Source organism: Rissa tridactyla, chromosome 1 (assembly GCF_028500815.1).
Source record: "Rissa tridactyla isolate bRisTri1 chromosome 1, bRisTri1.patW.cur.20221130, whole genome shotgun sequence".
Classification (NCBI taxonomy): Eukaryota; Metazoa; Chordata; class Aves; order Charadriiformes; family Laridae; genus Rissa; species Rissa tridactyla.
Window position 1 is genome coordinate 23965163 of NC_071466.1, and position 16363 is coordinate 23981525.

Here is a 16363-nt window from a genome sequence, read left to right on the forward strand (position 1 = left end):
CAAATACACATCCGCAAAAATGGAAATAACAACCAACCTCAAAACTTTACCGCCCAGCTCTAGTATTTGCAGGTGTCAGCAGCAGAACCAAAGGCCAAAATCATCCCTGGTCCTACCTGGTCATTTACAGTAACAAATGAAAGAGGCAGAAATCAAAGGTATAATCATGTCTTTGAGAGCTGCGAAGCGCCACAGGAAAGTACCTGGGTGTGCAGAAGGCGCTGCAAGTGCGGAGCCGACTTATCCCAGCGGCAGAACGACACAGTACGGAAAACCAGATGCACACCTGATGGAAAGATGGGACCTGCGCTGCCCTGATGTACAGAGGGAGAAACTACATTCTCCCAGAGACCCGCATTTATCCTGAGAGCCTGGCAGCACATACAAACGTGTAGAATGCCCCTGGTTTTGTGCTCTCCAGTCGGAAGGCCCTCTACAGCTCCCTCCTCTGTATCCCTTCCTATGCAAAAGCCAAAATAATATGTAAGAGAAGATTGGCTAGAATGGGATTCCATCTTCTCTTTTCCTCCCCAGAAGAAATAGCAACTTCCAACTGCATTTTTTTCTGAATTAGAGTAGCAGGATGTGGAGAATAACTGCAGCCCTGAGTGGAAGAGAGTATTAAATCAAAGAGAAATTAATTTGTCTTATATTTCTTGGAGTTATTCTGTGAATAATCACAAGGAGAAATTTTAATGGCAATATTACATTAATTTCTTAAAAGTAGAGATGCCAACAGATTTACTTAATAATAGATTATGCAAGATAATTTTCAAAACTTAATTAATAATTTATAATGAAGAATGAGGCTTCATATGTCTCAAGCAATAATTTGCAAATCAGATATTATTGAATTTCCAATTATGAGTTACATTCATTTTAGCCGAAAGCTCTGCTGGAATCTCAGTACCGGGAAAATTAACTATACGAGAGTATAAAGACAGAACTACAACTCCCCGGTGTTTGACTTACGCTTAAAGTCTTCAGTGGAAAGGAGAAACCAAGCTCCTTGCTGCCATACTCTTTCTCATGTAAGGCTGGGCTTTTATCGTTTTAAGCCTTCTGAGTCAGATACACGGCCCACTAAAGTTAAGGGGACTTTCCTCTGCTTCTATCAGGCTTTAAGTAAAGACTATCATAAAGGTTAAGTCCAAGTAATTTTCTCAGTCTCAAATCACTCGGCAGGGTGCTCATCTATGATGTTGTCATATGAATGTTGCTTTTGATCACGGTCCTGGGGTGGGGAGGAAGTGAAGAAAATACCACATCTCACTTTGTGGTTTGAACTTTCAGGAGAAACTGAAATGCAGATAGTACTACATGGCAGAAGTTGATCTCCAGGCGCTTCACAGGTACAACGAGAAGGATCGGGATTGAGATCTCACAGGAAAAATAAAAATAATGAGCAACAGACACACAAATGTGATAAACGTCTTTTCTTGCAGTTTCTGGTATTCCTGCCCGTGAAACCTTGCTTATGCTCAGGATATCACATGCTGTTACAGAAGATAGAGCAATGTTTAGAGAGCTGTATGACAACTTTCTGGCAAGACTAGTAGCAAAGTCCAGTCCAGTTTTCACAACTCAGTAACTGAAATACCTTGATGAGGTCCCTGCTTAGAGAACAATAGATCATTATATTTGTACCTCAATTGTACCTGCAATCTCTAAGTACTTTACAAACTTGAGTAAATGGAACCTTTTGTGTGTGTGAAGCATATGCTATGCCTGCTATAATGTTTTCAAAGTTTTTTCATAGATTTCCTTTAAATTTTGAGCATTTCAGATTTTGATCTGATGATTTGAGATGCCAACATCCAAAATGTGAAACAGTCAAAATACAAAAGCAGTATTCAGTTTTTGGTGAATATTATTGTGGATAATAATCTCCAGAACAAAGAACGATCAACAGAGTAAACTTGTATAAAGAATTTCTTTAATGCAAATCTCAAGAGATGATTAGGACAGAAACAACCAAAACAGCTAGAGGAACCTCCAGAAGGCCAGTAATCAACCAGTCAGAATAAGCTGGTTCAAAATTACCAGGAAATCAGAACTGTCCAGGCTTAATTATGTCATTTGTAAAGTGCAATACTGCACTGTACTACTTCTATTCCATTCTGTTGCATTGAGGTTTGTACTGTAACTATGAAAGCATATTTTTCCAAAAATCAGTGGGAATCAGGGGCATATGTTACCTACTCAAGTTAAAGCAGAAATAGAGCAAATACAGCTCAATGGAAAATAAATTCCTTGTCCCAAAGCAATTATTACTGTCTGAAATTGTGACAAAATGTTTATAAATATCTGGTTTACTGAGATCTAGTCATAGAAACTGAACAAGTGTTCAATTGGGTGGAGTCTAGAAGAGTTAGATGTAAGTACCTTCTACTCGCAGAATCACAGAAGGGTTGAGGTTGGAAGGCACCTCTGGGGATCCTCTAGTCCAGCTCCCCTGCTCAAAGCAGGGTCAGCTAGAGCAGTTTGCTCAGAGCCATGTCCTGTCAGGTTTTAAATGGAGTTTTTTGGAGTCTCCAAGGACGGAGAATCCACAACCTCTCTGGGCAGCCTGTTCCAGTGTTTGACCACTCTCACCATGAAAAACATTTCTTTTTCTGCCTAAATGAGATTTCCTGTGTTTAAGTTTGTGCCCATTGCCTCTTGGATTTTTACTGGATACCTCTGAGAAGAGTTTGTCTCCATCCTCTTTACCCCTTCACTCCCATCAGGTATTTATATACATTAATAGGATCCTTCTGAGCATTCTATTCTCCTGGATTAATGGTCCCAGCTCCGCTCTAGTATGTGTATCAGGTACTCCTCCAAGTTTTGTATCCTCTGCAAACTTGCTGAGGGTGCACTCTGTCCCATCATCCAGGTCATTAATTAAGATGTTAAACAGTATTGGCCCCAGTATTGACGTCTGAGGTACACCACTAGTGACTGGCTTCCAGATGGACTTCATGCCATTGATCACAAGTCTTAGAACACAGCACTTCAGCCAGTTTTAAATCCACCTGACTCTCCACTTACCTAGTCCATAACTCATCAGTTTGTCTATAAGCATGTTATCAGAGACAGTGTCAAAAGCCTCGCTAAAATCCACTGCTATCCTCTTGTCCACCAAGAGGGTTATTTTGCTGCAGAAGGCTATCAAGTTGATCAGGCATGATTTCCCCTTCATAAATCCATGTTGACTACTCCCAATCACTTTCTTGTCCTTCTTGTCCTTGGAAATGGCTTCCAGGAAGATTTGATCCACCTCCTTCTTGAGGACTGAGCTGAGGCTGATTAGCCTGTGCTTCCTCAGATTCTCCTTGTTGCCCTTCTTGAAGACAGGAATGACATTTACTTTCTTCCACTCCTCAGAAACCTCCCCCAGTCACCACAGCCTTTCAAAGATCATCATGACTGGCCTTGCAATGACATCAGCCAGCTCCCTCAGCCCTCATAGGTGCATTCCATCAAGTCCCATGGACTTGTGCATTCAGCTTTATTAAATGTTCCCTGAACTGATCCTTACTGAGGGTACACCTTTCTTTCTCCGTGTGTTCCCACTCAGGGCCTGGTATTACCAGTAAAGACTGAGATGAAGAAAGCACGGAGCACCTCAGCCTTCTCCATGTCCTTTATCTCCAGGTGCCCTGCCACATTCAGCAGTAGGCCACATTTTCTCTAGTTTTCCTTTTGCTGCTGATACACTTGTTGAAGTCTTCTTTGTTGTCCTTTATGTCCCTCACTGGATTCAATTCCCAGTGGGCTTTGCCTTTCCTAACCCCATCTCTGCATGCATGGACAGTGTCTCTGCATTCCTCCCAGGTCACCTGCCCCTGCTTCTAGCTCTTGGTGGTGGGTTGACCTTGGCTGGCTGCCAGATGTCCACCCAGCCACTCACTATCTCTCCTTAACAGGACAGGGGGAGAAAATAAGATGGAAAAGATCATAGGTCAAGATAAAGACAGTGAGATCGCTTATCAGTTACTGTCATGGGCAAAACCCACTCCGCTTGGGGAAAATTAATTCAATTTATTCCAATTAAAATAGGTTTGGAAAGTAAGAAACAAGACAAGTTAAAACAACACCTCCCCCCCAACCATCTCTTTTTTCCAGGCTCAGCTTCATTCTTTCATTCCCCACCCTTCTACCCCACCCTGCCCAAGTGGCACTGGTGAATGAGGAATTATAGTCCATTCTGGTCAGTCCAGTTTGTCTCTGCTGCTCTTTCCTCCTCACACTTTTCCTCTGCTCCAGCATGGGCGCTCTCCATGGGCTGCAGTCCTTCAAGAACTGTTCCAGCATAGAGCCTCTCCATGGGCTCCAGTTCTTCAGGATAAACCTGCTCCAGCATGGTTCCTTCATAGGCCATGGTTTCTTCATGGACCACAGTTCCTATTAGGAGAACCTGCTCCTGTGTGGGCTCTCAAAGGGCTTCAGTTCCTTCAGGAAATATCCACTTGCTCCAAGGTGGTCCTGTCCATGGCCTGCAGCGTGGGTATCTGCTCCACTGTGGTCTCTCCATGGGCTGTGGGGGAATATCTGCTCTGGCATCTGGAGCACTGCCTCCTCCTCCTTCTCTAACCTTGGTGTTCACAGGGCTGTTTCTCACATTGTTTTCCTCACTCCTCACAGTATTTTGCCCCTTTCTTAAATACATTTTCCCAGGGGCACCACCAGCTTCCCTGATGGGCTCAGATGTGTCCTGCAGTGGGTCCATTGTGAAGCTGGCTGGAACCATCCATGTCTGGTATGGGGCAGCCCCAGCCTCTCCTCACAGAGGCCACCCTGCAGCCCCCACTACCAAAACCCTCCCATGTCAACCAATATACTCTTGTACGTTTCCATTTGATGTTTGTGTTCCGTCAGGAGCTCCTGCCAGGAGTTCATCCACGCAGGCCTCCTGCCATCCTTGCTTGATCTCCTGCTTGTTGGACTGGACCATTCTTGAGCTTGGAGGAGGAGATGATTCTTGAAAGTCAACCAGCCGTCTTCTCTCCAAGATGTTGTCCCATGGGATTCTTCCAAATAGATTCCTGAAGAGGCCAAAATTTGCTCTCTTGAAGCCCAGGGCTGTGATCCTGCTATTTGTCCTGTTTCCTCCTCTCAGGACCTTGTATCCATCACTATTGGTCAATGCAGCCAAAACTGCTCCCAGTGTTCACATCCTCAACCAGATCTTTCTTGTTTGTAAGTCAGGAGGTCCAGCAGAGTGCCTTTCCTCATGGGCTTCTCAGTCACTAGTGTTACGAAGTTATCCGCAATGCACTCCAGAAACCTGGATCGCTCGTGCTCTGCTGTGTTGTCCCTCTGGCAGATGTGGGGATGGATTAAGTTCCCCATGATGACCAGGATTTCAATCATGTGATAGTTTAGCATCTGGTAAAATTAATGGTGGCTGCAGAATTTCTGCCCTTGATTGCTACTAGTTGGAACTCTGTTACACTTTCAGAGGACCATTCCCTCTCTGGAAACTATTATTACTTTTTACAAGCACTGCCAGCAGTCTCATCCAAAGCAAAGAAGGCTTAAGAACGCTTGAACACCAAACACAGTGCTAGGAGCAATATGTTCATACTGGTGGTCTGAGTTTAGGCGCGTTAATAAAACAACTCAAGGAATACTTGCGCGTGTTTCCCATGCTGTATATGTTTTGTAAATAAAAAAGGTGGCTTTCAGGGATGGTCATCCACTGCTTTTCGTCAACTTGAAATTAAATTGAAAATATAGAAAAATGGAATAACAGTTCACTTACCACCAATTCATGCCAAATCTTTTACTGTAGTCAGAACACAGAAGAACAACAAAGAAAGAAATCACAGAATCACAGAATGGTCGGGGTTGGAAGGGACCTCTGGAGATCATCTAGTCCAACCCCCCTGCCAGAGCAGGGTCACACAGAGCAGGTTACACAGGAACGCGTCCAGGTGGGTTTGGAATGTCTCCAGAGTTGGAGACTCCACCACCTCTCTGGGCAGCCTGTGCCAGTGCTCTGCCACCCTCAGGGTAAAGAAGTTCCTCCTCATGTTTAAGTGGAACTTTCTATGTTTGAGTTTGTGCCCTTTACCTCTTGTCCTGTTGCTGGGCACCACTGAAAAGAGCCTGGCCCCATCCTCCTGACACCCACCCTTTAAGTATTTATAAGTGTTGATAAGGTCCCCCCCCTCAGTCGTCTTTTTTCCAGACTACTTTCCCAGAAGAAAAAAGGAGACACGTCTGCATGTTGCTGTATTAATTACATTAAGGCATCTCAATCTTAACAACTCCACACAATACAAAGCAGGCCCCGTAAGAAGGGCAATCCTCCCTGCAAATATTTAGGCTAGCAATTGCAAAGTAATCCAGGCACAGCACCCTTCATAAAACCAATCCATCACCAGGTCACACAAGACTATTAGGCCTGGACACGAGGTGCAGAGGTGAGCAGATTAACAATCACCACCTGAAAAGATGTTTTAAGTGATCCCGTTTTCTTTTTAACAATATTTTAAAGCCTTTGAGAAGATTAATTCCTCAGCCCAAGAGCTGAGTACCTTGCTGCTGCTAAGGTAAACCGATGTACTAATTGAGTTCTTGGCACAGGAATATTCACTCTAGGACTTGGAAATGATACTGCTTTGATACTGCTATTGTCAGTACACAAAAAACACCACTCTCCTTAGCCGTGAAAGTCTGATTTCTTTGCAACAAGATGAAAAAGTTCCTACAATTTTCTCTTTCTCTCTTTCTCTTTCTCATGCTGTCAGGCAGAAAACAAGCAGTAGATTACATCCATAAAAGCAAAACCTCTGTATGTGTAGTCTTCAATAATAAGAGGCTGTTTCACAAGGCTATGTAAAACCATCTGGCCATTATCTCTTCAGTTCCACCAATGGTGAATAAGGGAGTCCCTAATACTGAGGTTAAAGTGCAGCTGATAAAATACAAGAAATCTATCTATTTTAAAAGATATCAGATGAGATGTGAATATTTAAAATAAAATCCGATCCACTGGAAATAAACAGTGAAAGATACAGGACAAGATTTTGAGCCAGACTTCTGGATCTCATTCTCAAGAGAAATTGTTAGGTAGGACTTGCTGCACTAGATTGGGCCAAAAAGCCATCTAACCAACTGCCTTGTCTCAAAGTGGCTTAAAGAAGAACAAGAAACAAGATGAATACAGAAAGATTTTGCCCCTATTTTACTCTCCTGTCTTCTGGCAATCTGACGTTTACAGTTTTCCTAAATCAGAGGCTGCACGCAAAACACGGTATTTTCTCATTCTGTTGGGCCAATCTTCCATGAATTTTTCTGCTTCCTTTTTATTTTCACTAATTCCTCGGCTTCCACATCCTCGTATTTCACTGAATTCCCATAATCAGTTGGTGCCCTGGCTGAAATGTATTCCCTTTGGTTTGATTTTAGTCCCCTGGCCAGGTGACGCTGTGTCTGTTTGCAAACCTCCTCCTGCTGGAGGGTGCTGAGGGCCGGCTGCCTCCAGCCCCGCAGACATGGGTGTTGAAAGAGGTGAAGTAACAAACAGGACAGGTGGGTTTCCAGGAGACAATGAGAAAGGGGAGAGCATTTGGCAAGAGGACGACGTATATGATGGTCATACTTGCATCTTGTACCATTAAGAGGGGATTCCTGGTTTTTAACAGTCTCAATGACTGTAATACGTAAATCAGAAATAAATAATTCATTCCTTAAAAGTGTGCCATTCTTGATTTTTTTTTTTCCTAGCTTCTCCACATGCTGCTCATATTTTATGCTGTCGTTCAGGTTTTAAGGAACATATTTAACTCATTCAACTTTTTTTACAAGCTGGAAACTCAGAGCCCTACTGATGAATGCCACCAGTTCCCCCAAATCCACCGTTCCTCTCTCAGTGGCCAGTGCACCAGGAAAGATCACGTTAACCTTTTCGCTAGTGTATTACACAAGTGTGTAACAGCAAGGTATTTGGCCAAGTTGGCTATTTTCTTCCTGGATAGCTAAGCTGTTCCATCAGTGACATAAAAATATTTTAACAACACAGGAACAAACCTCCCAGCATGCCCAGGAGCCACGGAGCCCTTGGTTCATTGTTGGGAGGTTACTTTTAATTACAAGGTCCTGATTAACACACTGGAACAAGGCAATAGCTGGCTTCAAACAGTTCCAAATCGTTGTACTTAAAAATGCTGACCCTTGTCATAAGCAAGAACAACGAGTGACAAAGACAAAAAGAAAATTGTTTCATTTCTGAGTGAATTTGAAGTCCTATTACAGGACTTTGCAAAAACACAGAAATCTACAAAAGCCAACTTCAAACATTAACTTCGTAGTATCATAAACAGCCAAATTCTTCCTTCAAGCAGGAACTTATTTTTAAACAAGGTTTCTGTACAAGATTTGTCTTTAAAACTTTTGTATTGATTTTATTTTTCTAGTTGGTGCAACCTAACTTCTTCTTCTTCCTCTTATTATTATTGTTGTTGTTGTTTGAATCTGGTTTATTTAATTTGTTAACTGTCTGAACTATTTTACTCACATGGTTTGGCCAGAGATAGCGTTATCTACTTCTTAGAAAAATCATTCTGGCTGTAACTCAGCCTCTGCAACACTATTAATGCAGGGACAGATCCTGGCTTCATTTGGAGCTCTTCGCTTCAGTTCTTCCATACGCAAGTAGAACATGAAATTACCATAATTAGAACCAGTAGAAAATACAAGAGAATAAGGAAGTACACTCCTCATCATGGAAATGTTAAGCACGGTAGGAATGAATCCAGGATCTTTTGCAGAGAAGTTCCTTTCATTAGAAAGAAGGAAACATCTGACAAAACGTGTGGGTTAAACTCAGCAGCTGCTGCAGCGCATCTCTGCTGCCGCAAGCAGGTACTTGGGTCAGCTGCTGAACATCTGGACTTTGAACATTACAACAGACTCTTATTTTCTACAGCCCCATGTGCATAAAAGCCTTCTTTATTTTCTTATCATAGGAAATGGAGGACATATGCAAGAGAAGAACTTCAGAGTATACAAGCAGTGCTGGGAAATTTAACCTAGAGCCGTAGAATACCAGTAAAATAGAAACCACTGGGATGATTAATTCATTAAAATCTCTAGTCCTTAATTTAATCAGAAAAACAAATGAAGAAATCTGGCCAAGACAAAGAATGAATTGCTTACTTATTAAATCTAACAGGATGCAGCTGATGCCTAGTAGGCAAATCAAGGTCACTTTTAGCTAGAGTTCAATGGCCTGGTCCAATGGGATGGTTTGGGTGATGGAAAGAAATGGGTTGGCTTCACATGAGACAGCTGGTTCTTGCTCACCAAATTAACTCTTACTTGATGCTACCAGTTGGAAAGGTGGCCTCCAAAAAGCAACATTGGTTGCTGGGAGCGTATGTAAGGTGAGCCCTGTGTAGAAGCAAAGCCAAGGTTACAGTGTAGTTAAACTGCTCTTGAATTTCTTTAACATAATTAATCAAATTCAGTATGTTTTCAGCAGCACAAAGCATTCGCACAACACAGAGAAATATGAAAAAATATAGAAATGTCAAATATGACATTCTGACTATCTATGAAATATACAGGATGAGATCACACAGTCCTGTCTTGAAGGTAGCAGCGGTGGTCCCACAGACTCCATGACAACCACGGGTCAGATGCTTTCAAACCGACTCTCAGATACGGAGGGACGATGTAACACAGAGATCTCAGACACAAGGGATACTGCCCGAGAGTTCATCTCTCTCACCTACTCCTGCTCAGAGCCAACAGGCAGCTTGGAGGAAGCCATAGGTATGAGCAGGGACTGAATTTGCTCCTGGTTGGATGCAGGATAGAAGAGCCCCTGGCACTGTAGATACCAGCCTTTCCCTGTAGTTTTTGTTTGCTCAGTACCCCTCATCTCTTCACCTGAGCTTCAGACTCAATTACTTCAGCAAATTTTACTGGAAAAGCTATGCAGATCTTTTAGAAAGCATAAAATAAGCAGTAACACTAAATACATTTGTCAAAATATATGAAGCAAAAGTATTTGTGATGAAATTTCATTGATTTATCAGTTTCTATAAAGGCCATTAGAACATAGATTTGCAAGAGACTGTGTAACGACCAACTCCTCGCAAGATCAAGGCCATAATATACAAAATATCTGTCAAGCATGCAAGTGAATTTGTGAGTTCTCACCGTTCAATTCACTTTCTAATCCCCAAATTTCTGCACATAGTTATGAGAGTGGTATAGTCTCCAGTTCTCTGGTGACTTCTTCAATGCCGTGCAAAAAATGGTTCTCTGTGTAATGATACTTTGACATGAATGTCTCTCTAAGGGAAGGAAAAAATACTTTGTTTAATCTGTTTTTCATTAGTAACTCTTTGCATTCTGGGTCTAATTTAACTAATGACCTAATAATTATTTCTCTGTAAATCATAGAGAGCATTAAACATGTCAGAGTCCTTTGATAAAGCAGGTCTGAGAACTTGAAAATGTGGCAATACCTTCCAGGAGGGCATAAAACCTCGGCTCTTCTCTGTCATATCACTTGTGATTTTTGGACAGTTTCCATTTGTAGACTATCCATTTAGCTCTTGGTAGTCACATCCTTTCTGTGCCTGGGATTTCATTGTCTTCCACAACTTTTCATTTATCTTGCCAAACCTGGCCTTCACCTACCCCTCTCTGCTAGAAAGTTTTCTCTTGCAGCCATCCTCATAGCGGTGCAGCGTGGGCTGTGCAGAAGACAAAACATACTCTGGATTTCCACTTGCAATGTAAATACTTTCTGTTGCCTTCAAGCATAGGACTCTTAGACCCAATGACTAATCAAACCAAGCTTTTCAGTACAGTTGTGTCTCCATTTATGTTCACACTACTTAGTTTCAAAATATTCTCATAAAACGTATTCAAAATTTATTCCAATTCAAAATCAAAGTTTGCAATGGAAGCTGTCGTGAGAGAAATACTGAGAAACTTTACTGGTTCAAAGATTAAGTGTCATCCTGAACAGAGAGATCTTAGACAAAGTGGAGTTTTCAGAAACTTTTTGGTGTTTTTCATTAGCAAGAAGTATAACATTCTTCTTCCCTTCCAGTTCCCCACCAGGGAGACAAAGAAAGGAAAGAGACAGAGGAATTTTAAATGGTGTAACATCTCTGACGTATAATTCTTGCTAATGATGTAGGTGTTTTCCTTGTTGATTTGGCACTTTGGGCCAGCAGTATAAGTACATACAGATTTAGGAGACTTTGCTCAGCAGACTGGCTGTTGAAATTTGCATTCCAATATCACTTAGATCTGGCTTAAAATTGTATGACAGGTAACTGTTCTTATCACAATAATGCATATTATTATCTGTTAGCATAGTTTCATGTAATGGCAATTTGGGGAGCAAAAGTAAATGATGTTTTGTGTTCCTATTGAACCACTGTTTTATTTTACTGATATGAATTGGAGGTTCAGTCCTATAAACCATTTTCCTTGTCTTTAAAATAATCCAGTTAGTATGAGTGGAACAACACCTCCAGGACCACATACCTACATACAGTGTTAATACTTTGAGAACAGCAGCAAAACCTAATTCTCATATGACCAAATAATACAAAGGACCGTCTTTGTCCCAGAACACAGTATTAACCAAAATGAGACGTTTCATGTGCATTAGCAAGGATGATTAACGAGCGTTTCAAATACAGACTGATACCATGTGACCGAAGAATAGAAAATGTGATGCTTATATTTAAAAAGGAGGAGGAGGGTTGCCTGGGCAATGAACCGACTCTTTAGTCTGACTCTGAACTCGAAAAGATTTTACAGTCAAATCTGAAGGCAAGATTGGCTGAGAGAAAGCTGGGGAGCTTTGCCCCAAGTGAAGAGGAATCATGTATCACGAAGAAGTAGCTGACGGGAGTCGGAAGTAGTAGCTGTGGCAATGAGAAGAGGAAGATTATGCAATTTGAGGGATCAACAAGGGACCCAGGAAGAGGGAAAAGTGATGTGACACTTATGAATGTAGCAGGAAGGGCAAACACCTTTGAGGCCTGAGGAGATCACTCACGGTACGTGTAATTATGCAGCCCTTTGCCTCTGCAGGGGCGTTGGGCTGTTGTCCCCTGAGAGACAGTGACACATTCTCCCTGCCTTGTACTTTAAAAGCTCAGTTCTGTAAGGAGCTATAGACAGGAGTCAGAAACAGAAAACACAGTTACTGTAGGGATCACGTATTCTGAGTCACGGACAGTTTACCTGCCTGCTTCTTCCTGATACTGACCATTCCCTACTCAGGGAAGCTCAGCAGCTCTCACTGTTTTTTTCCCCTGTGGACTTTTTTCCCCTAGGTAACACCTAGATGTTCGTCACCACCGGATACCTCTTCTCCAGAGAAAGCCTTTTATTTGTCCTCTCCACTACAGCTTCTCAGTCTGTCGTGTTTACCTGAGGTGAGATCCCCAAAACTAGCAGATTTCCCTCCGTTTCTTTTTATTTGTTTGGTTTTGCCTTGAGCGGGAGCCAAAATTGTTAGTGTCTTTTCCTCATGATCAGTATGGCCTCAGCTGATGGCCCAAAGAATCAATTTGGCCTTTCATTTTCCCCAAAGTTAATGGGCAAAGGCTGCAAATACACCCCAAAAGCCAAAAAAGCTTCTGCTGTTCCAGCCTCCACCTTGCCAGCACAGAGCCACTCAACTGGGCACTCTTAATACCCTGCGATCACACACGTAGCTGCTATTAAAACTCTGCCTTTGGGAAATTCATATAAGGAAGACCATGGTAGCCTTCACGTTCTCGCTGCCTACCTAGAACATGTACCTGGTGTTCATCATTAAAATCATATCTGTGTTTGCACTTGTGTGTATATAATTATCCATCTTAGATTATTACAGCGTAAGACCTAAACATGCCTGACACGAGCCAGGTTCACTCCGTGGCTCCACGCTTGTCTCAGTATTTCACAATTCAACAATATTCTAGGGGAGAACCGTCTTTCAATTTTCTGCAGGAACAAAAAAGAAATGTATATTGTTTTAATAAATGGTACCAGCTACTAAAGCTCTACACAGAGTGAGAAACCTGTCACATCTAGAAATAAAATATCTAAATCGGCAGATTCGAACTCATGTGATTGTTCTTTTTGCTTCACTTTACTAATTGTGCCAGGTATTTTGCTTAAATCGAAATCAGACTGAGAAGACTTGAAATAACATTTTAATGGGTCGGGTTGTGCAATTTGGACTACTCATTCTATACAGTGGGGATTTACTTGGTCTTGACTAAGCTTTGACTATATTGCCTTATAAAACTGGAGGCCTCTCTACGAGCAGACTATTTGCCCGCTGCCCCAGCAGTGCAAAGGGCACACTAATTGCCTTGAAGATGGGGTTGCTTTTGCGAGTTGCAGACAAGGGTCTCAAGCCTGCCCCTGCTAAGTTGATTCATTCCACAACTGCCATTCAAAAGCTGTCCGCGCTCCACGGAGCACACCAAGATAACTGCTGCTGCCCCATGCTGCCACAGGCGCTCACCCACAGCTGTAATTCTCATCCAGTTGGGACGCTTGTTAAAATCCTCTAATTAAAAACCTCTGTGGCCTTATTCAAGTCCGTCCCGCAGACCTTGACTTTTTCCCCTCAGCTGGGACACACATAGGTGTGATGGTTTCCTGTATCGCAGTGTCAGCCTCCTAGAGACTTCCCCTTCCCACAAACACTTATGTCTTTTACTCTTATTTTGCTTTGAATAGACTACAGTGACACTATTTCATGAAATATAAAACTTCTAGGTCACCCGTCTGCTGATCCGCAATTGCATCACTATTATTTCCTTCCAAAAAAAAAAATAGAAATTCCAAGATTAACTGAGCAAGGAACAGATAAAAATAATGCATGCTCACCTGCTTACAATAATAATGTTAAAAGTCTCACAAAATATAAATATTTCTGATATAGTCACATTAAATGCTTCTAATAAGTATAGATAATTTCCCTTTTTTCCCTTCCCTTAAAGAATTCCACGTGAAAAATATTCAACCAACTTATTAAGAGGCACCAACTTTTTATCTGAATAACAGACTTAGTTTATATCAGAGCTGCTTCGTAAACTCTTGGAAATGAGTTCTGCTTATGTCCTTCTAGGGCTCTGGAAATGGAATATGCAGAAAGAGTGGTATCAAGGACTGGCAAATCATACTGTTCCTTGTGTAGTGGAATCTAAAGGAGAATTATATTTTAGATGACAAAAAATGCACAAGAAATGGGGAACTGCTAACAGAGCTAGTAAATTGTTGATGTTCTTTTCAAACCTCATAGGACATGTTATGAGAGGAGAAACAAAATCATGTCATCAAATATGAGATTCTCCAACAAGATTTGTGGCTCCTCTGAGAACAGATGACTCTCAATGCTGCTATCAGGAATGATACTGCAAATTGGAAGAAAGGCGACAAGTACCAATTTGTCACTCACGACTTCGGCATGTTTGATTGCTCTTTATTCATTTGAGATTTGCTTGCTGATTGTACTAATCCACAGAAAGGCAAAAGGTTTTGAAACGGATTGACAAAGTCTACAAGGAAATCTTCATTTCCAGGTCTGCCCAAGAAGTTTATCTCACTGATGCACTGTGTCTTCGGAAATTATGGCCACTGATTTGCTTCACCTAAGGGCATGAAAGAGGAGCGCAAGGAAAAACTAACTTGGTTTTAAGTCTCCTTATTAGCCTTACCTACCCAAATAGTGCATTTTTCCATCCAGAAATGTAGTCTGATTGGAAAAGGAGGAATTAGACCATTTGCCAAGAATTTCTAGATGACAGGCAACTGAGCCCACCAGGGGCTGCAACAAGCCAACAAGACCCTCAGTCGTGCTGCTGCCATGTGCGTGCACAGCTTGCACAGAGAATGCGATGCATTATGGACACGCAGCAAGACCCAAGTTTAGGGAACACCATCGTGTGCACAAGACAAAGTCCCTCCCCATGGGCAGAATCATATGGCTGTCCTACGCCTTCCCAGGATTCCTGCATCTCCAACCAGGAAATTGGATCAGAGTGTGACAAGTGTCTGCACCACGTGGTGCAACCGTGGTGTTATGACAATCATCTTTCCAGTGAGGTCTGGATGTCTCCGTCATTAGTCTGGGTTCTAACACCAGTCTACAGGTCAGTGTCAAAAAATGCCACCTTCAGTTACACGCACTGCACAGAGATGTTCCTGTTTCTGTGAGATGACAGCACGATGCTCGGTAATTACATGTCAGTCAATGAATTAAAATAAAGTCGTGCCCCCATCTGAAAATTGGTACCTTCATCTCTCCATCTTTTTAAAAGCTGGCTCTGAGAAGACTATTGTCAAATTCTGGTCGTGGCTACACATGAACTGCTCTCACTGGTGATCTATGAGTTATCTCATTTTAACGTCGGATACGCTTAGCCTCAGGTTGATCTGCCTCCCTTAAGTTTGATATGAGAAGAGTCTTGTCTACATATCAGAAGAGAAAGGTGTAACTTTGTTCTCCGTGGAAGGAAGAAAAGGGCTCTATCTGTGGCTTTCTGACAAGCGAAGATTGTGATAGTCTCATTTCAAATAAGGAGCAAAGAGAAGGTAGATTCAGTCCATGTAGGTCATGTTACAGGCTTTTGTCAGTAACGCTTTGTTTCTTTGAATTAGGGAGAGAATTTTGGCTCTTGAGTCGAGTTTGGGGACTGCCAATGGGGTTTTACAGGACTGATCCTGAGTAGTTTCAAGATCATTCCCAAATGCAGCAGGGTTCTTGGAGTCTGAGGACTTACAGACTCATTTGTGGGCTTGATTCACTTCTGCCTTACCCCAGACTCACAGGCTGCCACATCCACGCCCAGAGCAGGAGGCCTTGTGCAGTGGCTGCAAATCCCCGTTGAATAGCAACACGGTCTCTCTAATCCCTTTAGAAAATTTAAAACAATTTGCAACTGAAAGTGATCATTCCTACAGTGCACCTAACCACATTTGATTAAACACAGAACCGGAGTCTTCATCCATGAATGACATCAATGGCAGCAATTCTTAATCAACAACTTCAAGTGATTCCTCTGCTTCGAGGCTATGGATGGGTAAATCTGGTACAAACGGAATAGAAATGCTGCTTTCAAAGCCAAACAGGGCTGGACCAGTCTCTTGGGAAACCACAGTGCGAAGTGTTGGTGGAAAGAGACATTTGGGGGTCAAGCCACACGGGGCTTCAGATAACATTGCCCATTCAACCACCTTGCAGGAAAACAGGGAGTTTGCAGCACACAGGTATAAAAAAGCTTTTATTCAGTCAAGCCCGTACACCGATTTGGTGCCCTGCAGCATGTCGATGCAACGCCCACGCTGTGGAGTGGGACAGTCTTATTGCAGAAGGGGAAGAATCTAATCGTGA

The 16363-nt window shown here is 42.3% G+C and overlaps 1 protein-coding gene across 2 annotated transcripts in view; it reads right to left on the reverse strand.

The window, feature by feature from the left end:
- Nucleotides 1–16363, reverse strand: part of SPATA13 (spermatogenesis associated 13) — a 165626-nt gene that overhangs the window by 63131 nt on the left and 86132 nt on the right. The window lies entirely within an intron of this gene.